General features: G+C 37.0%; 1 protein-coding gene and 1 long non-coding RNA gene across 3 annotated transcripts in view; both read left to right on the forward strand.

Moving 5' to 3' along the window:
- MET (MET proto-oncogene, receptor tyrosine kinase) overlaps positions 1 to 22,545 on the forward strand; it is a 1,562,736-nt gene that overhangs the window by 913,484 nt on the left and 626,707 nt on the right. The window lies entirely within an intron of this gene.
- Positions 539 to 14,416, forward strand: LOC122815879. Its single transcript, XR_006367009.1, has 2 exons — positions 539 to 1,020; positions 14,123 to 14,416. It is a non-coding gene; the product is annotated as an uncharacterized LOC122815879 (long non-coding RNA).

The following is a 22,545-nucleotide window of genomic DNA, read 5'->3' on the forward strand; positions in this document are numbered from 1 at the left end:
GCTCTGATTGTGTTTTATAGTAATCACATCACAAACACCAATTAACCACACTCACTAGCAGGACTGCTCTGATTGTGTTTTATAGTAATCACATCACAAACACTAATTAACCACATACACTAACAGGACTGCTCTGTTTGTGTTTTATAGTAATCACATCACAAACACCCTAACCGCACACACTAGCAGGAATGCTCTGATTCTGTTTTATAGTAATCACATCACAAACACCAGTTAGCCACACATGCTAGCAGGACTGCTCTGATTGTGTTTTATAGCAATCACATCACAAACACTAATTAACCACACACACTAGCAGGACTGCTCTGATTTATGTTGTGTGAATGGAATATAGCAAGGAAATGCAAATTACACCTATGCTGTGATATACATACCCTCTTGCCTACTTCTTAACGAGAGGACCACAGAAAGCTGAACTGATCTACATACATTCCAGTTTATTGAATGTCTCACAAGTGTTATCCCAAATGTTTATTTGTTCCACTTATGCTCCCAACAAGCATTGTTTAATGTTTGATTTCAGCAAGTACAGACATGTAACTCTGGGTACTTCCCTTGCTTCAGCCCCTCTCAGCAGTGACTACATACCGTTGTTTCTTTCTGGTATGTGATGCCATGGCAACTGAAGGGTGCCTAGATAGGCCTAATAACTTTCAAGATTTCATTTCCGTGAATTTCCGGTTCTGTCTCATAGACTCTATGCTTGGATTAGTTATTCATTACTTATTTACGGTCCATTTTAACTAACAACTGTGAGCAGATCTGAAATACAAGGTGCAGCTCTTTTTACCAAATATGACATATTCTACCCCATGGTCTTTAAAAAAACACTGCAACTAGGAGAGAGTAAACAGACTTGAAATAACATTTAAACGAAGGCGTCCTAAAAATATAAGTCTTTAAGGATGTTTGTGAGTGGAGAAAGAAGAAATAAAAAAAAAAGAAAGAAAGAACAAAAGAAAAAAAGAGAAAGAAGACCGTATTCCCTAAACTAGCAAGGTAAGATTTATTTTATTTCTGCAAACTCTGTCATTATCTCTCTTTAATTTTGTAGGAACATGTTTTCCTAAATGCAGGCGTTAGGTGCATATTTTATCTCTTCTAAGTTCAATGCTTTAGTCCTTTAACTGGCATCATCAGGGGTATGGTTTAGGATGCAGTATCCCCTCTGCCTGACTTGAGTTAAAGTAATATTAAATATAAAACAATTGATTTCAATTAATGCCAACTTATTTTGACTACAAAGGCCTTCTGGCCCCTGACAGCAGCATATCACAGTGGGCAACAGCTACTGTGAAATAAAAGATCAGTTACACATGTGTCTAACAGGCTAATGTTAAGCATTTTTGTGTGTTACACACTAAAACAGCTGTTTTGCCATAGCTACTATAAGGTAGAGCAGATCCAGTTACAAGTTTTCTTTCTTTTGCGTTTTCCACAGGGCTCAAGAAACTTCTCTTTCTCACATATGAAATGCCTAGCAGTATTAAAGTTCTGTAGGGTGGTATGGGGGGGGGGGGGTCTCCTGAGAGGAACACAGCTGATATAATCCCAGGAACAACTTAGGTCTGGACCCCAGCTGGCTGGTGTTTCCTGTTTGTGTCTAGCTGCTATGCTTTGACATATTTCATCAATTTCCTGTTCTGTTTCTTATGAATACTTCTGCACTTTACCAGACAGTTTCCCACAATAAAGATTCCCTTACAGGCTGGCAGGTCTGTCTGTGCTTTATGAATGTCTGAGTACCATAAATCACTTGCTTTTTTTACACAATAGTTTTTCACAGTACCTTTCTACAAAAATATCTATATTAGTTATTTCTTTGTGTATCTCTACATTTTTAAGTTGTTCTTGAAATCATAAAGAACAAAACATTACTCATGCACTAGCAACAATTACTACCCTTGTGAGTCTATGTTCTTTTACAATGTAGTATGCATTGTTTTTAGTAAACAATACACTTTATCACTGGCCTCCATTGTCATACTTATGTGCAAACTCTACTTTTTCCAGAAAGAAAGAAGGAAAGATTTTTTTGTGTATCATATTCAAAGAAGGTGTCCTAAGACCTCCATGCTAGTTGTTACTAGACAGTTTACCTACACTTGACTATAGTTTTAATATAGATCCAGCTTAGCCCCATACTTCAAGGTCATCACATGTATTTTGTTTCTGTCCCTTGTTCGTATTCACAATTTTTTTTATATTTTCCTTAGCATCATATCACAAACTAGAACTAATCTCTTCTTGGAAGTAATAAGGACTTTCTGATAAAATTTTTTTATTAGGATCAAAACTAAAACATACAACTGTTATAAAATAATTGATAAGATTTTTTGATACAGTAGATAAAAATAGAAAATATTGATAGAAAAACAAGAATAAACATAACTATCTGCAAAAGGGTTCACTACCTATGGATGAAGTTTGCCATTTAAATGTAATAAAAAAAAATAAAATGAAACTATATTCATTTTACTGGTTTACCAGTAGATCATTTATACTTTTCCAATAATTGTAAGTTGTTGTGTTCCCTGATGATCTAGCTCTAACTGTCATCATTTCAAATATAGAGACTTCCATGAGAAGATCTTTAAAGTTTTGAAAAGAAGGGATTTGAGAGGATTTCAAATTTTTAGTGAAGGACTTTCTGTAGGATAATTTATTGTATTTATTTATTTAATTCGTATTTATGTTTTTATTGCAAGGAAGTCCACCTGGATTTGTGGGATCTATTTTCTGTGGGGATTCAGAGAAAAAAGCTTCAGTGAAGTAGATGCAGTAATATCCTAGGCAGTATGGATTAGGATTATAAAAATAAAACATACCAAGATAAATTGCAGAAATAAATAGATATTTAAACTTAGAGAGTTTTAACAAGTAATAAACATCGGCAGGAATGTCTGGCTATAGGTGTAAGCTCATGTGTTGCATATGAATATAAGCAAATAATTAAAATAATTCTTGTCTAAGTGGTAAGCAAACATTGGCAAATAAAGTTTATAATAAGTATGCACTAATATGTATAAATATACAACATATGTACAGTAAGACAAATGCTACTATGGAAATTAATTATTTTCATAGCTTATTGTGTTCAGTGATGCATTAAAATAGTTTTTATTTAGAAATAATACATAAGAAAGTTTGTCAGATAGATGAATAATTTTCTGACTGTGATATTTTCAGTGTTAGTATACTGTCATGTAAGAGGATTGAGAGTACCTTGGGCCCTAGATGGTTTTAAAACCATGCCCCTACACACTTTTTGTTTTTAGACAATACATAAATGCATATGTTAAGGCCATTCCAACTGCTGTCATTATAATCCACCACTGCCCATACCCATTAGTTATAGTCACTTGACTGTATATACCTCATATGTCTGAATGAGATATAAAAATGGCCACAGTAAGGTATTCCAACATGCTTTACAGAATGCTTTACAGAAATGAGCACTAGTCCAGCAAAACCAGACTAATGACTCTTTGACTTGATCATGAGAGTCATAGGTAACCATTCTCAGCTACATATAGTCCTTGTACTAAGCAATTATATCCCCATTGTTGATATTTCATACCTCAGATGTCTAGGAATGATAACATACATAACTAATCATTGAAACAATAATGTATTTTAAACTAGTGTCACACAAACACACAGTAGCCCAGGTATTTCAACTTATTTCTCACTACAAACAATAGACAGTCTCCATTCTCACAAGCAGTTATAGCCACTTTGCTGTGTATACATCATCTGATTGTGATAAAAAATCTCAACCTCTTTGTGCAAGAAAAAAGGGCAAAGCCAAAAATACTGTAGTACAAAGGTTTAGAATCAAAGACAAATTTATTTAAAAAGTTGTTAGAATAACAGGTTTTGCATTTTCATGGATTTTCTGAAGCATATAACGTGTGATATTCAAATACCTCTCATTATTTAGTGACCACAGTCATCAATGGTTTGCCATAAACCACAGATTTTATGAATAACTGAACAAAAATATGTGCAAAACCAGGGTCAGTCTGTAAAATCAAGGACAATTGAGTGCTATGTAATTTCAACTTTGTTTCAAATAAACAGTAGCCACAAATATTCTAACTGCTTTCACACAAATCCACATGAGTCCTGCAAAGCCAGAATCTTAATTGATCAAATCACCAATGGATAAGTTCCTCCATGATTTGCCAAAAAAATAGGTACAGATCAAAACATGAGGCAAAATCATGGATAGTCTGCAATATCAGGAACAGTGTCAGCTTTGTTTTACATACCTATTGTAGCCAGAAAGTAAAGCAGTCAAACTGAACAGATTACATGTTTCTTTAATCTACATCCTGTCTGCAGCCTTCCTTATTTACTGACATCAGTTGTTCATGTTATACCTGGTTTGTTGTCAGGATAAATAAAAATACTCACCTAACATCACTGAAACCCTCTACAGTAGTTCTATACTAATAAAAATTAACTTGTTGCCTTCCCAGTGAATCATGGGAAGGAAGCAAACAGAAAGTTGCAGTGCTGTGCATAGGATCATCAGCTCTCATTAATTATTTAATTTATTTATTTATTCATGTATTCATTTACAAGTAAATAAATATTGTGCTACTAATAAATAAGTCAATATAGCATCTCTGGCCTGTGATGCACATGTGCAAGTATATAGGAGAAAATACTTGAAGTGCCTATCATTTAACTTCTTTTTTTATTACAGGTAAACATACTCACAATTGCTATGTTTGGCTCATGTTCAGCTAGCTAAAATGATTTGTTGGGGCAGAACGTAACAAAACTTTTTAAAATTAACTATGCGGTCCAAGCCATCCAAATTGTCCCTATTATTATCCACCCCTGATGACTTGGAATTTATTCCAAGTATAGCCTACACAGCTTTGAAGACCTGCACTGTAAGACCTGTGGGATCTAGTTTTTTTGTAGGCTGTGTGGGGGGTACTTTTAGGATGGAAAACGTTTATTACTGAATTATAGCTCATTTAGCATGAGTGGGTGGTCACAGTGGTGAGTTTGAGGTACACATTCTGGAAATAATTTACCTGTCTTGATTTTCCAAGTTTAATGCACAAGCTAACTGAATTTGTATAAATTGTGTTCCAAGAGGACGGTCTAGAGTGTATTCATGAGACTTTTGATTTAGTTACAGAATTGAAGGAGAGATGGCTTCTGATTCTGTACAATATGCCTGGCATCACATTTTATTATGCATATATTTGGTCATCAGGCAAAAGTATCCCATATAAATGGAGCCCAGATATTTGATTTTATGTGTGTGTGTGTGTGTGTGTGTGTGTGTGTGTGTGTGTGTGTGTGTGTGTGTGTGTGTGTGTGTGTGTATGAGGGATTATGCTTCTGGACTGTCTTAATTTCAAGTTTAGAGGAGTTAATGGTTCTATAGTTGCTAGTAGAAAACAAAATGGCATTACTTTTATTTGCATTTAAGATAGTAAAAAAGTTTTTAGCCATTTCAGTAAAATTAGGAAGCCAGCTTGCAGTGCATTTTCAACTGCAGAATGAGTTTTTTGTTTTGTTTTATTTTTTTGTTTGTTTGTTTTTTTGCAGGACATAAAATAGCAGTCATCATATTTTATTGTATGAAAGGCACCACTATGATTTACTTAAGAGCTTCAGTATGTGTACTAATGGGATTTCTGATTACTTCCTTACTAAATATAAGTTCTGTGGATAGTACATGGCCCCATCATACTGCAAGCTTCCTGTCTGAAAAATAGTTTTCATATCATTTCAGTATGGGGAAATAGCAACTTATGTTGTTTAGCTTTTTTTTTTTCCTTTGTCTTTTTTTTGTCCGTTTGTTATCCGGATAAACCCGTAGGTCCCAGTTATCCATTTTCAGAGTGAATGGGAACACTGTCTGGTTAAGTGAATCGCCCTGTAGGCAAATGATTCTAAGGAAATCAGATCTTGAACTACAGAAAGCAAATTCATAACAGTTCATAGCATTAATCCTCTATGCTACCTATCAGATATAATCTTTGATTGATATTCTATCAAAGGCCTTTTACAGAGGTAGAAAAATTCCAGTGAGCATTTCTTGTCTATTTAAATTATCCCTTATGTGATCGGTGGTTATTAGTAGAATTGTACTGACAAAGGTCACGATGTAAGTTGTTAAAAATGTTAGCCTGTGATGTGTGAAACATAAACTGCTGTTCATTTCCTTAGTTTTCAGTGGTATTTAGAATGATTATGAGTCAAACGTTACTGGGGTCTAGTGATGTACCCCTTTTCTGTTGTAGGGTGATGTGTGTTTCCTTTCATACTTTAGAGACTGTAACTTCTTTTATACCTCTCTTTGTTAGTTAAGTAAGTGGATTAGGTAATGAATGAGGTGCCATTCTACTAAATTCAAGGAGAAGATCATCGCATCCTCGCAGAACCAGGCTTTCTCCGTTTTTAGGATATTTCTTATTGGAAATGCACTGATATCATTGAGTTGGAATTATTGCTCTACTTGTGAGCTGACATTTTCTGTAGTTTGGGTGAGGGAGTTGTGGTTATACTTGAGATGATTATTTAAAAACAATTTTAGTTAGTTCTGCAGTCTCCTTGTAAGTTGTGTTAGGAGTGGGAGATGGAGATATTAAGTTTCCTGTTTTAAGTAGTTATTTTATTGCATAAGCTTTTTGATAAATTACTTGATAAGATGGTCAGGTCAGATAATGATTTTTATGAGTTTTCTACTGAGTTCTAAGCTGCTCACTGACTTTTTTACTACTTTACCCAGGCTTTGTATTACTTAATCATCTAACATTTGCCTTGTTTGTCATCCATAACTGTGATTAGTTCTTAAGCCTGAATTAAAGTAAATCATGGCATCATCTGTACTTCAGTTTTGTTTATGGGTTACCAGTTTATATTTACAAAAACAGATTTAGATGATCTAGAACTGCCTTGTTGAAGCTATTTATTTTTACCTTATCTATTGTGAAATCATGTTGATGTGAGGAAGAAACTCAGTGAGTGCTGAAGCTATGAAAATGTTGGGAGGGTGGCCTAATGGTTAAGGTGCTTGCCTTACAAACATAAGGTACAGGGTTTGAATCTCACAGGGGATAATTGGCTAGGCTTAAAATGGCTCGCAAGGGCAGTTAGCCTAGTACTACTCTATGAATCTATGAAAATAACTCACAGACAGTCATTTTTAGCAAACTTCATTCATGGAGTCAAGCCCCCATGCACTTCCTATATGGGGACACCACACCCTCATACTTATATATGCCAATTCCAATGTTAAACAACAGTGGGGTAAAGAGAAGACTCCATCATCACTGAAAGTAATTGTAATTGGGTGTACTTTTATTACTCCTCACAGTTGACCATCGGCTTTCACCAGGGTCTTTCCCCATCAGCTGGATCTACTGGGCAGTACTTCACCACCTGGACTTACTAAGATCTCTGCCTGGAACCAGTGATGGGGCTGATCATCCTGTCAGACCATTATATTGATATTTTTGCTTTTTAAATCTTAACTTGTTTCCCTTACACATTCATCTGTTAACATCCACAGGTATGGATGTACAATGAGGACATGCACATGTATTATTCCACCTGCTTGACAGCTCATCAATGTCCCCTGCCTATTCCCCTTTTTAGTGCACACAATTGTAGTAGATTCCAAAAATATTGTCCTAACATAGTGCAAGACTTAGGAGGTTGGCATAATGCTTAAGGTGTTTACCTTACAGATAAAAGGTAAAAAAAGACTTTTGGCTTTTCCCAGTTAGGGGTCGCCAGAGCGGAACTCCAGTATGCTCATGATTGGCAGTGGATTTTTATAGTGCCGAGTTGCCAGCCTGACATCCAACCTTCAAAGAAGGCATGCCCATTCGCGCTCGCACCTACCTGCATGTCTTTAACGTCACTCAACCGCGGGGAGGACATGCAAACTCCACACAGAAGGCGTTCCAGTCGAGAATCAAACAGGAGAACCTCTTGCTGTGAGGTGACAATGCTAACCGCTGTGCCACTGCGGCTCAGAGGTGCAGGGTTTAATTCTCATACTGAGTAATTGGCTAGAATTAAAATGGCTCTCAAGGAAAGTTAGCCTGCTACTAATCTATGTAGCTATGAACATGACTGTAAAACTCATGAAAACCCACTTAGATTCAAACACCTTCCAGTTTATAAAAAAATAGATGAACTGAAATGTATGCTTTTATCTTTTTCTAAGGGCTCTATAAGATTAACTTGTACAGTTGTCAAAGATTTGGCAGATTTTCACATAGAAGCCATTTGTTGATAAGCAGCCATGATGGATTTAATAAGTGGTATTACCTTAACCACGATAAATGTGTATCCACCACCAGGTTCCTCTTTACCAGAATTTAAACAGTCTTAACATATCTGATTCACTACATTAAGAACATTTTCCTGTTTGTAAATCTTACACTGGAACATGTTATTTTCTCCTGTAGATCTGTCCAATTAAGTTCACCTTAGACTGATCCTTTTAAGTCTATATATTAAATTTCTTTTTAATCAGTTATTTTCACAGTTTGGCATTTCATTTTTTTCATACATACATACCGATGATTCACTTATTACCTGCTCTTCTATAAATTATATTGCAAAACTGATAAATTATTGGTCAGCCAGTGACATCCATATTGGAGCTACAGTATGTCTTAAATTCAGCAAGAAGTACCCTATACAGGACTTGTAATTTCAATTTGTTAATGTTAAGTTCTTGATTTCCAAATGTGTTTAAAATAGATAGCCAGTTTTGGCTGAATGTACTTCAGCTTCCAACATCTGTACGCTTCAGAAGGCTTCTCTGTAAGTAGCTTTGTAAGACAGTTTTAACAAATATTTAGAGTCAGAAAAATAAAAATAAACTTCTTAATTGCTAATAGAAGAAATTGAAACTTGTGCAGAAACTGGAAAAAGAGTAAAATCTTGACTTAAATAATTTAAAGATAACATAATGAACTGCATAAATTCCAGAAATATTTGCTGGCACTACCTTAGAGTTTTAACTAACATATTTTGAGGGATTCCCCAAGGTGACCAGGTCATTAGCCATCAGATTAGTGCAAACATTTTCTGTAAATCCAAACTCAAATAATTTCTAATTGCAGCAAATCTCATTTCCTAAACGTTCACAGAATCCTTTGTTAATTACATTGTATCTCATTGGTAAGTTCTCAGAATCCTTTGTTAATTACATTGTATCTCACTGGTAAGTTCTCAGAATCCTTTGTTAATTACATTGTATCACACTGGTAAGTTCTCAGAATCCTTTGTTAATTACATTGTATCTCACTGGTAAGTTCTCAGAATCCTTTGTTAATTACATTGTATCTCACTGGTAAGTTCTCAGAATTCTTTGTTAATTGCATTGTAGCTCACTGGTAAGGACCTGAACAAGCTAATGCAACCATTTATTGAGTGGAGCAGTTTCTTGTTATATTCAGTGCAATCATTCTCAAAAATGTTAGCAGCAAAGTTTATGCATATCACTGTGAAGTAAATCTTCAATATTTTAAAATCCAGTTCATATGGTAATGCATTTCAACCTAACTTTTATAAACATTCTCTGACTATTTTAACCCATGATTATTAGATAAAGACATACCACATCTTGAAAGGAGGTACATATTTCCATAGCAATGAAACCAAACAGAATCCCAGCAGTTCTAGCTTCATAAAGAAGTAGTTCTGTTTTAAGATGGGTCTTCTCTGATAAGAGGCCTTCAAAAACTACAGGCACTGTTTGACTCCCTGCTGGCAAAGTCAAACAAAAAGCAACGAAAGTAATCTTATCTTTTTTGTGTGTGTCTGATGTATAATTGCTTTTGTTTTCTGTTTTGAAAAATCTGTTAGGCCTGGTGATTTTGTTCTACGTGACAGACAAATTACCTAGGCTGTGTTCCTTCATTGGTTCGTTTGTTTCTTGAGTAATACTTTAATACACAAAGTCATACCACTCAACAAATTTTTCCTAATATTTTTGGTCTGTTCCTCATAAAAGTTGTGGATTTTTTTTTAAATAACTGGGATGATCTAAGGTTTAAGGTCACTAAATAATGACATATAATTGAGTTTCAGACTTCATATCCTTTAGTAAATCTATGCTAATACAAATCTTGTTATTCTAGCAACTTTTTTTAATTTTATAAGAGCAATGTTTAAATTGCATCTCTATTTTGGGCCTTTGTCCCCACATTATGTCAGACTTTGTCCAGATTTCTTTTGATAAGAAGTTGAGAGATATGTGAGTATATTTTTGGCCTTGTCTTTTCTGGTAAGATTCAAGGCCTGCAAAAACTACAAGCACTGTAGGTGACTCCCTGCTGGTGAGAAACATTATATTTTCCTTTGTCTTTGAGTTGCTTAAACTGATAGGGTTTTTTTCGGTTTTATCTGTTCCATTTTTTTTTTTTTTTTTTTGAAAAATCTGTTTGGCCTGGTGCTTTTGTTCTGTCTGGCAGACAGGTACTTAAAGTGCCAAGGATGCACATTTCACATGCTTTTTTTTTCATTGGTTAATTTGTTTCTTGAGCGATACTTAAATTCAGAGACTATATATGTGTGTGTGTGTGTGTGTGTGTGTGTGTGTGTGTGTGTGTGTGTGTGTGTGTGTGTGTGTTTGTGTGTGTGTGTGTGTGTGTGTGTCCTTGTCTTTCCTGATAAGACTCAAGACCTAGAAAAACTACAAGCACTGTTTGACTACCTGCTGCTGAATTTCCCATCCATCCTTTTATTCCTTGATCCGCTTTTTAAACTTATTCATTTTTAATTTTCCCACCCTTACTGTAAATTGAGTTTTGAAAGCTTCTCCATTTCTACACTGCTGTTGATATCTTGAATTATCTATTTGCCTTTCCTTGTACTTATTTTGAAAAAAAAAGTGCATTTTGCCTCTCATTATCCATTCTGCTGATTTACTTGCTCTGAATTCATTGTCTAGCTAATTGTTTAATAAAGTAGTGTTTTTAGATTCCACCAAGCTTGTTTCTGTATTTTTACATTAAGACAACTGAAAAAGTTCCATCTAGTGGCAGTAGGTGGTAGCCTCGCCAATTCAAGTTGAGAAACACAATAGAAAGCCCTGACTGTAGTCATTTTATTGGCCAGAGGGCTTATTAGTCATTGTTCCTTGTTTTTAGTGCCTATATAAATTTGGAACACTTGAGTGGTTCTTGACTCATTCTCACAAATCAAAGCATCTTTATACAATAATCACAGTTTTATAAGCTGTTCATTGTAAACTGCTGTTGACATCGCAAATCATATATAACCTCTCCTTGTGCCTTTCTTTATGTTTGTTTAAGTTTGTTCTGGTAGCATTGTACATGAGAAACTATTTTACTATGTTTTTACATCAGGAGGACTGAGATTATTTATCTCATGGCAGTAGGTGTTTACTTGGTCTATCTGAGTTAGGGACCTACCCAGTTTGGCTTTGTTAAGGGCAGATCCTGCCTCTTAAACCTGGTTGATTTTTTGAAACAGTCACCAAGGCCATTAATGAGGGGAAGGTGGTCCACACAGCCTACCTGGACCTCGCAAAAGCCTTCTATACAATACCCCACTTGGGCATTATAGATAAGCTCACCAGCTTAAATATAAACCCCTATGTCACTAGATGGGTTGCAAACTGGCTCAAGGACAGAACCCACATGGTTAGAATTTGGAGCCATGTCAGATTCCAAACCAGTTACAAGTGGCGTCCCACAAGGCTCAGTCCTGGGACCTCTCTTGTTCGGTATATATTTCTTGGAGGTACAGGCCAACACGGAAGGACTGTGGCTGATCAAGTTCACAGATGACTGCAAACTGGGTGCCATAATCGACTCTCCAGCTGACACAAGTATCTTCCAAAAGGGCCTCATAGAAACAGACAACTGGTGCCAGAGCCATGGCCTCAAGCTAAACGCCAAAAAGTGTATAGTCATCCCCTTTGGCAAAAACAAAGTGCCCACAAATTACCACATAGGTGGTAATCTATTAAGTACAGAAGAAGTAATTAGGGACCTGGGGACCCAACTTGATAGCAATCTTTCATTTGACAACCACGTGGCCAAACTGGTTAGAAAAACATTTTATATAGCCCACCTAATCATGAAGGGATTCACATCTAGATCAGGGGAGGTCATTGTGCCTCTTTACTCATCCCTCACCAGACCCATAATTGAGTACAATGCCCCTTTTTGGATGTACCTTACCAGACACCTGCAGCAACTGGAAAGACCCTAAAGTACCTCACCAAGAGGATCAAAGGCTCAAACAGATGCCATATGCTGCCCAGTTAAAGAAACTCCAGCTCTACTCAGTGGCATACCGCCTGCTCAGAGGCGATCTGTGCCTGACGTATAAAGCCATCTCCAACCCAGAATTAATGGACATGCTGCACCTCAGAAAATTCAAATCCCATTGAGCTATGTGCTTGAGAGACTTGAACCTCAGCACAGAAATAAATAAGACATGCTGGAGGGACAGATTCATAACCCAGAGGCTCCCTTCACTCTAGAATAAAATCCCAGTCCAGGTTAGGCAGAGTCCCTCATTGACTCTCTTCAAGAGGAATCTTGATGAGTGAATGGGAGATCATAGGTTTACCCCGGGTATCACTTCTGTGTCACTGTTAGACAGAGGCACAGTATACTAACCTCTAAAAAGGGCATAGCAAAATTAATTTAAAATGGGTGGCGAAAGCCAAACACACTCTGGCTAGGCTTATAAATGCCCTAGGGCAGATAGCCTAGTATGAACCTATGAACCTATGAACCTATGAACCTATGAACCTATGAACCTATATAAGGCACCCGTAACCACTGCTCTGATGAACCTTTTGCACATCCACTAAACAAACAGCATCAGAATTATTAGATCTAAAGACCTCAATTTTGTTTTCAACATAAATAGAACATGATGGCGAGACAGATATATATCTCAGAGAATTCAGTTCTCTAGAGATGGCTCCCAAACCATGTGAAACCTCCCTAACTCCATTTAAACATAACTTGGACCATTGGACTAGAAACTGAAAATTCAACCCTGGTCTGGTGCCTATGTCTCTGATGGACAGAGGCAGTCAATAAATCATGTCAAAACCAACAAGCACCCCCTAAGTAAATGTCTAAAACATATAACTTGTGGGACACATTTGGGTTGCATGGCTAGGCATATAAAGGCCTTTATGACCATTAGCCTGGGATACACCTATGAATCTATGAACCTATAAGTACAGAGAATAATGAATTTGAATCATTTGTGGTTACCAGAAATAGTCCCATTTTTAGAAATATGAAATCAGGGTGACTTTATCAACAAGGGCTGCCATTAAAAGGTGTTGCTCATAATAAAAAGTTGTAAGAAGTCATCCTTCATTAGTCATTTTTGGGCTTGATGTTGAGCACTTTTTGATGACCTCGTTATTTTCCACATTCAAGCATTATCAGAGTTTGCTTTTCTTCATTATTTTATAATCCTTCCCAACATTTGCATGGGCTCCAGAACTCAAGTCAAAGTAAGTGTACCCTATTCTCTAATTTTCATTTTACAAAATATGACAAGGTTTGTTTCTAATCACTTTTGTTTACTGCACCAGAAATGGCTCTAGAATAGAGACAGTATACATTAAGTATAGTAAATTTACTTGGAGTCGTAAAGAATTAACACTAATCGTAACCAGGTAAAGCACGTTTATAATAATTTCAAGATTTTTACTCTACACCCTCCCTAATAATTGATGCAAAGCTATCTTTAAAACATTCAGGCTTGAGCATGACCAAAATATGCTGCCATGGAACAAAATATGTTTCTCACATCTCCAGTGTGAAAAATCCATTTTGAGAATGTTCTCTTTAACCTTACTGTTGTGCAAAAGTGTTTCTGAAGACTTTCCCATATATAAAATATGAAACTGTCTTGATTTAGTAGTGTGTCTTGGAATTTCAGATATACTTTTCCAGCTTACGTCATCTAGATCCTCATGTAAGATATTCAGCCTGCCGTGTTTCATCTGTAACTAGTAGAACATCTAAGCAGGAAGATCAATATATTCCAAAAATGATGACTGGGTCTCTCTGTTATTAACTCACTTTTTATGTGTTCTTAGCACAGATGGAATTTTCACCTCAAGAGAGGAACAAAGCAAAGTCCTTGAGATGATTTTTTTGACATCCATGTCTCAGCAACCACATATCAACTTGGTTATGATTGGAAACTCAGAACTATTCCTCCATATTGTTTTGCTGGTTTGCAGCCATACCCAGAGCACTTCATTACTACAAATGTACACATGTGGCTAAAGGTTGACATATTCACCTTTCTTGTGATTCAGTGGTACCTGCCTCAGTATCTTTGCAACAGATGTACAAATGTATGCAGTAAAACTCTCTCTATGAAATTATATTGGTGTTAGTGTTTGATTTACCTTAAAAAGACTATCATCCTAAATAATCATACATCTCAACTATTCAAATTTTCGCAGAATGTCCTGATTTTTTGGATCATAGTTTTGGTCTAGTCCTCATAAATTTGTGGTTTTCTGGAAAAATCGTTGAGGGCTGAAGTCACTAAATAATGACAGACACTTGACTTTCAGATTTTATATCCTTCAGAAAATGCATGTCAATGCAAAACCTATTATTCCAGCAATTTCTGCCCCTATTTTTGGTCTTTGTTCCCTATTATATTTGCCTTTGTCCAGATTTCGTTTGTCAAGAGGTTGAAAGGTATGTATAGCATTAATGCTATTGTGAAACATTTTTCCCCTATGCATTTCAACAAGAAATTCTATAACCATCTAAAAAACACTTTTATTCTATAAATTTAGTTGCCTTGTCATGTGAAATGTTTTTTTTGGGCATTCCTAATGTTATTAAACTGAAATTTAAAAATCTTTGTAAGTAAAAATGTACATCTGTAATAGCTAGATCCCATACATAATAAAATATATGAAGCACTGAGACATCATCTTAGTGAGAGGTTAGTTATAAGTGAGACATCAGAATCATTGTTATTTGTTGCCAAAGGCAACTAATTTATCGTTAAATTTTCATAGTGTCTTTCTTGCATCTGATTATTTGAAGAACTCTGCATATTGCATCATTTGAATGTGTTACTGTGCCTTTTGTGAGTGACTGATATATTCATATATTCTTTTTAACATTGCAAAAGACATATTGGCCAGTATTCGTAGTCCCTGGCTTTGTATGTTCGTACTGGTAATCCATAAAGAGTGTCTGTATGTCCTGTAAATAAGGTAATTCAGGCTGAGTACAGAAATGCAGAAGTGTTGTGCTGAATGCACCTCCCTCTTGAGGGAGAGCTATTACAAGGCTAAGGGGCATTATGCATGTGTGTATTACTATGATTCATAGAGATAAATTAAAAAGGGCCTCATTTGCTTACAAAATGCATAAAAGGACCTTGAATGTATGACAGTAAAACCAATTTAGCAGGAGAATATGCGAGTTAGGCATCAAATTAATTATCTGAAAAGAGGAGGAAAAATGAATATGCACTGCAATGCTTTTAAAAAGGAGGTATGAGTATTTACTTCACTTGAAGAAATGTTTGTTTTGTTGTATTTTAGTGCTTCTGCATACATGGTCAAACTATTGAGGGGCTTGTTTGCAGAAATTATTCATTTGAGTGTTGGTGAAGTGCTTGTGAATACATGGACCAAAAAATGTAGTGAAGGGATCATTAAGGGAAATTATTTGAGTGTCAGTGAAGTGTTTGTGTGTTCTGTGACAAAGTACTGAAGAGGTCACTGGGAGAAATGTTTCATTTGGCGTTAATGAAATGCTTAGGTATACTTGGTCAGCCTACTGAAGGAGTGGCTGGAGGAAATGCTTTATTTGGTGTCATTGAAGTGCATGTGTGTACGTGGACAAACTACTGAAGAAGTCAACGAGGGAAATGATTCATTTGGTGTTCATAAACAAAGATGGAGATCAAGAGATTAAGAAGTGGGTGGGCACAGCAAGATCTGCCATAATGTCATAGACATTTTAGCAGACTGTGGCAGTGAAGCAAACTCTATAACATTAATATGACTCCTATGTCATTGGCGCTCAGAAGTGTAATCACATGACAGCAGTATCACAGATAGTGTGACTGTCCTGGGTGGAAGCTGTTATATTTGAAGAGGTGTGATTAGCTCCTTAGAAGAGTTTCCAATTGGATGTCAGCATAGTAATGGCTTTTTTTGGTCCTCAACTTAAAATTGGATGTTTTTGGAACTTGACTTGTGAAAGCACTTTTTAGTCCTCAATTTCAGGTTGTTGGAGGTACCATTATGGGAACTGCCTAGGGTGCCAACTGACCTAGCTGATACTCTGCATAAGAGAGTGAAAAAACAAAATTTTCTTAAAAAGATTTTGTGCAGGGGAACAATACCCCACCACCACACCCTGATGAGAACAGCTGTGTCCCCAGCACCCCTGCTACCTAACTCTAAGATCACCATATCTAAAGAAAAGGTAAATCCCTGAGATTCTATAGCATTGATCTTTAAATACATAACATACTGCCACTCTCATGGCATAGAGGGATAAAGCCCTGACTATGGCCCAGATGACTCGGGTTTGATTAGCTGCTCAGGTGACTGATGGAGGGCAGGGTCAGAGATGGGCATGACAATCCTGGGTGGAAAGGCACTTGGCAATGATGTTTCCAAAGGGGGGGCATGGGCCAAAGGTTGGAGTTACCACTGGATGTATTTGATGAGTGTGAGGGGCAAAGAACAAGGACTGGGTAGGACATACATAAGAAAAAAATAACCCAGATGGAAGTACAAGATGACTGAACCTCCAGAATGCCCTTATGGATTATCAGTACTGGAGTAAGTCCAGGTGGATAGGAGACTTGGCATGGATGTAGGACACTGGGGTCTGAGACAGTAAATTGAGGCTTGGAAGAGTACCAAAAGAATTAAAGAAAAAAAAAAACTTAAGGCAAGATTCCATACTACTGATCTCTAAATACATAAGACAGGAATCACACATTAGTCACTGCAGATTAAATTGCATTTTAGCCCAGCATCTGTTGAAGGAAGACTTGAATCAGAGAACAGAACATTTTTCCACTCAGTCTATATATCTCCACCCTTACCTATTGACATGAACTTTGGATAGTGACTGAAAAAAAATACAAATACACCCCGCAGTAATGAGGTTCCTTCACAGGGTGACTGGGCTCACTGTTTGTGATAAAATGAGAATTTCAACAAATGGGTAGGATCTTAGGAGTACAGCCACTGCTTGTTTGAGTTGAGGGGAGTCTGTTTAGGTGGTTGTGCAACTTGTGACAATGTCCCCCAAAGTGTTTCAGATACAAGGAGAAAACCTCAAGGCAGACCTAGGACATGTTTGAAACGTTATGCTTCTTAGTTGGCTGGAAATATCTGCATATCTGACATAATAAAATGGAGGCTGTTTCTAGGACTAGGCAAGCCTGGTGTACCCTGTTTTGTGTGTTTCCATCATGATAGTCATAGGCACATGCAGATTAGAAAATGTCGAAATAAAAACTGAAGTTTCAAGAATTTTGTGGCAGTTAAGCGGATTCAAAACCTAACCAGATGTGACTGGTCTCTAAACGTCCACACATTGTCATGGTGGCTATAGAAGTCATTAGTCAGGGTCTTTGACAGTGTTATCTAGTGTCTCTTACTCAGTAGGATAGTGTATGAAACTCTTTTTCAAACAGGGTAGACATCCATTCGATATCCTTGTGAAAACAATTATCACATGGACTGGTCTGCCAGCAGATTAATTTTATTTTTATTTTATTTTATTTTTGTTAACCGGGAAAGTCCGACTGGACACAGGTCCATTTTCAGCGGAGGCCCGGGGAGAAAAGCTCCATGATACAATACAATATTAGATGAAAACAGTACAAAGCAATTCTTAACAGTTATAAGTAGTACAGAGGACCATTTACATGGCATGTGATAACTAGAAGAATATACAGTCAGTACTCTAGTAGAATATACAAGTAGTACAAATAATACAAATATATATAAATAATATATATATTTTTTTTTTTTTTTTTTTTTTTAAGAGTGGATTCTCTAACCTTCCCTTTGTGGAAAGCTAGTTAAATGCAGATCCATTCATTTTACTACAGAATTCAGGACTCAGTTTTCAGTCATGTCAGGAGAAAGCATAGCATGGTTATACTGGATAAACTTGATAGCTTTCTCTTGAACAGACATTGTGAAGAATACTTCTACCTGCAGGCTCTTACTCTTTCAGCTGTGGCTGAAAGTGAACATCTTGGAGATATTTTGGGTTCATCTGGAGTTTTCTGTGCACACTCTGGTAACATGTTCACTTGACTTCAAATCTTTTGCATGATCAGAGTAGAATAGGTAACAGATGAATTTCTTTGGTGACACTTGTTGCCACTGTATGCGGTCTAACAGGACAACATCATGTGTCAGTGAGTGTGTTACCCATTGCTGAGAAGGTAGTGTAAGAAATTCTTAGTATTATTCAGATGACTTTTATATGCATCTCTGGATTGCAGATATGCAGTGCAAGACAGTAGGTCTCTGAATTCCAGGATGTGAAGATGTCAAGATGTAAGGTTTAACCAGGAAGACCGATATGTGAAGGAGGGGGTTAACCTCTCAATAAGTAGACCACTATATCTGGGAGCATTCAAGTGGCTTCAAAACTAAGTGCAGTCCATTTTCTTCCCTCATGCTGAGCACGTGAAGCACCATATCATAGCAGTGCTTGATTACCACCACAGTGATTGACTTATGATCATCATCATCTTCTTTCGGCTGTTCCCGTTAGGGGTCGCCACAGTGGATCATCTGTTTCCATTTCTTCCTGTCCTCTGCATCTTGCTCTGTCACACCAACCACCTGCATGTCCTCTCTCATCACATCCATAAACCTTACCTTAGGCCTTCCTCTTTTCCTGTTACCTGATAGCTTCATCCTTAGCATCTTTTTCCCAATATACTCCACATACCTCCTCAGCACATGTTCAAACCAACATAATCGTGCCTCTCTGGCTTTGTCTCCAAACCTTCCAACCTGGGCTGACCCTCTAATATACTTATTCCTAATCCTGTCCACCCTCGTCACACCCAGTGCAAATCTTAACATCTTTAATTCTGCCACATCCAGCTCAAACTCCTGCCTTTTTGTCAATGCCACTGTCTCCAACCCATATAACATAGCTGGTCTCACTACCCTCTTGTAGACCTTCCCTTTCACTCTTACAGGTACTTGTCTGTCACAAATCACACCTGACACTCTTCTCCACCCACTCCATCCTGCTTGTACTCTCTTCTTCACCTCTCTTCCACACTCACCGTTACTCTGAACTATTGACCCCAAGTATTTAAACTCATCCACCTTCGCCACCTCTACTCCTTGCATCCTCACCATTCCTCTATCCTCCCTCTCATTCACACAAATATATTCTGTCTTAGTTCTGCTGACCTTCATTCCTCTTCTCTCTAGAGCATATCTCCAGGGTCTCCTCCACCTGTTCCCTACTCTCACTACAGATCACAAAGTCATCTGCAAACATCATAGTCCACAGGGACTCCTGTCTGATCTCATCTGTCAACTTATGATGTATTGCCATATTTTTTGCCTTCCACTAAAGGCCTTGTGTTATAGAACAACGTAACATATTTCACCCTTGACAGAGCAGTCAACAGTGGCCTCAGCTTTCTCTCCCTGGTTAAATGTCCAGCAACCTGAGTCTGTTTCTGAACTGCAGTCATTGCTATTGCAAACAAAAAAAAAATGCTTTACCATGTGCCGACACTATATTCCTATTTTCTTCAACTCATAATGCATAAAACTGGTGTGTTTGTTAAATGCTATACCCTACCTTGCAACATTTATTTTAATTTTATTTGCTTTTGATGACCAGGAAGGTCCACAGGGCTGAAATGAGCCTATTTTCATTGGAGGCCTGGGGAGAAAAGCTCCACAAACATAGCACAAAATAGTAGTAATTAGTTATACACAGATTACAAAGAATAAACTTAAAACTCACTTAAAGAATATACAATTTTAGAATCATGGCAAAGTAAACATTAAAAAGTAAAAGGATTTTTTTTGGTTTTGTTTTTTTTTAGCAGTCAGGACATTCATATTATGCATTTAGACAATTTAAACAATTGTTCTTATGGCAGGAGAAGATAAAGGAGCTTGAATTTGCTTTAGGTAGTCTTCACCGGATAAAATCTAATCAGGTAATAGCAAATTGGGGTATGGTGCATGAGCATCTGTGGGGTCTGTTAGTGCAAGTGCAATTTCACACACACTGAAATGTCCAAGTAATGAAAAAACATTTACTTAGTGGCTGTGTCCACTGTAAACATTTACTTAGTGGCTGTGTCCACTGTAAACATTTACTTAGTGGCTGTGTCCACTGTAAACATTTACTTGGTGGCTGTGTCCACTGTAAACATTTACTTAGTGGCTGTGTCCACTGTAAACATTTACTTGGTGGCTGTGTCCACTGTAAACATTTACTTGGTGGCTGTGTCCACTGTAAACATTTACTTAGTGGCTGTGTCCGGTGTTAGGCTTTTCTTCCTTTCAGTAATGCTGTAGTTTATCATAAGAAATAAATAAAACATAGCCAGTCCCATTTTGTATTTTCCCATATTTACCCTTTGATTGAAAACTGTTTACAGAATTCTTCTTAGGGATAAAACAGTGGCATATAACTTAAATGAGGACATGAAGTATCTAAGATGGTCATCAGACGTGTCCAGTTACCCGAATGATGTGCAGGTTCTGTAAATTAACTATTTCTTATTTTACAATATACACAAGGGAATTGCTTTCATGCCAGTGTAGAAAAGGTTTGGAGTGATGTCTCTCATACAGTATTTAGTGAGCTAACTAAGGAAAATTATAACAAAACTTGCAATGTAGAGTAGGAACAGTGGTGTTGGTGGTGTCCATATATGTGGCTACCCTATGAAAATCAAAAAAACTCTGTGAACTTTAAACCATACAAAAAGACAAACGCACTTGAAAAGAAAAATAGTATAATGAAGCAAGTCGAGATGTACAATACTACACTAGATAACTAATGTTTCTTTTTTTCTGTCATTACTTGTGTACTTTCTGCCTGCTGATCAGGGTGCTAGCCTTTCATATGTTTCCCAGACTGAAGTAACCTGTTTTATTTATTTTTTTAAAGGGTAGAGTACTGATCTCCATGGACGTTTTTCAGATTAAGCCTGGGAGCAGGGTATGGTTAAGTGACTTTCTCAGAGTCATACAGTTAAAAGCACTAAGGACACGTTAAGATAAGGTAGTGGGGTATAGTACTCCTTGGGGAATGGAGGAAAAATGTCAAACGGAAGACCCCTGGTGGAAGCAGCTACTGTTGAACTCTAGTTGCCTCCAACAAAGCTGAAGGGGCAGGCTACAACGCCAATGGAAACAGGCCTGGGCTCAACTGGAGAAAGGCGCCCGCCTTACTGGTGTCAATGCCTGAAGTGCAGTGGGGACCAGGTGGTGTCTAGTAGTCAAATGGTCCCTATATCCCAGTGTTTTGAATCTCAGTAAATAAATCTCAGTCCCAGAACAAAATCTCAGTTAAGACAAAACAGACAAAATGGACACAAAGTAGACTATCTTGGACAATCACAGACAGTCAATCAAAGATGCAAGTTCTTCTGTGGTTCTAGAGGTTTGTTGTAGCCATCAAAGCATAGTTCCAAGTACAGTTAGGCAATGGAAGCTAAGGGAATGAAGCCTCGTGCCACTAGATCATAAGAAACAACATTAACAGCCCCTTAATCCTCAAAACCAACTGACAGGTTGAAAAGACAGCATGTGCATCAGACAGGCTGGCTCACCACCTAGCACATGGGTTCCATTTTCTGTGCACATTGTGAATATTTTCAAATCTCATTTCCAGCCCCTTACAGCATATCCACCATTACTTATCTAATAATAAAAGGTTTATAATGTTTGTACTGGTAACTAACTTTTGTTTTCAAATGAGTCACAGCATCTAATTTGCTAGAATTTTTCACTGTAGCTTCTTCGGTATTCAATCAAAGTCCTAAATGCATTGAGAGCATGTTGATAGTGCTGTCTTTTGCGGTGCCCGAACTCTGGAAACCATATTTGTTCTCCCTCTGAATTTTGCTACTTTCACATTTTGCAGACACTGGATTTAAACTACGGCATCAATCTTTCCAACAGGGCATTTCCTTTTTTCCTTTGAATATTTTTATCTAATTAAACCAAAGTGCTTGTTAAGTAAGTTACTTGTCCCTTTTTAAGTGACTATCATTTGTTTTCCTAGTACGTTATTGATCCTTCATTTGTCCCAGGCTTCCTTGAGGAGCTGTTGTGACTTAATAGCTCTTTATATTTATGTTTCCAGCTGATTAGGTGACAACTACTCCCAGCCTCCTTTAAATTTTCTTTTACAATATTCAGTGTCTTTCTGTTCATTTTAAAACCAGATTCCACTTAAATGCTTTAAATTCTGATTTTATACAGTTGCTCTGTTGCACTCTACT

The sequence above is a fragment of the Protopterus annectens genome, chromosome 11.part0, assembly GCF_019279795.1.
Source record: "Protopterus annectens isolate FY-2018-M chromosome 11.part0, PAN1.0, whole genome shotgun sequence".
NCBI classification, from domain to species: Eukaryota; Metazoa; Chordata; order Ceratodontiformes; family Protopteridae; genus Protopterus; species Protopterus annectens.